This window comes from Helianthus annuus, chromosome 6 (assembly GCF_002127325.2).
Source record: "Helianthus annuus cultivar XRQ/B chromosome 6, HanXRQr2.0-SUNRISE, whole genome shotgun sequence".
NCBI lineage: Eukaryota > Viridiplantae > Streptophyta > Magnoliopsida > Asterales > Asteraceae > Helianthus > Helianthus annuus.
Window position 1 is genome coordinate 134,869,184 of NC_035438.2, and position 338 is coordinate 134,869,521.

Consider the following 338-nt stretch of genomic DNA (forward strand, 5'->3'; position numbering starts at 1 on the left):
GGATGATCTATCGAGGTCCATCAACATCCATCGAAGGTTCATCTTTCGAGCTCATCGAAGGATCTAAACTATCCTTCGATGAGTCATCCTTCGACACAGACATGTTATAATCAGCTTCTAACTGTTTGGCCAAGTCAAACCAGGAGGATGGTTGACTTGGTCAAACTTACAGGACTAACAAAGGACATCGTTTTGTATCATGACAAATTACAGACAAAGTACAGACACAAGTGCACCAACAAACTCCCCCTTGGCTGTAGCTTTGTCTCGATCTTCGTGTCTTCAAGTCTCTGACGTCCTTTCAAGTCATCAATGTCGGAGGATCTTCAAAGTCTTCA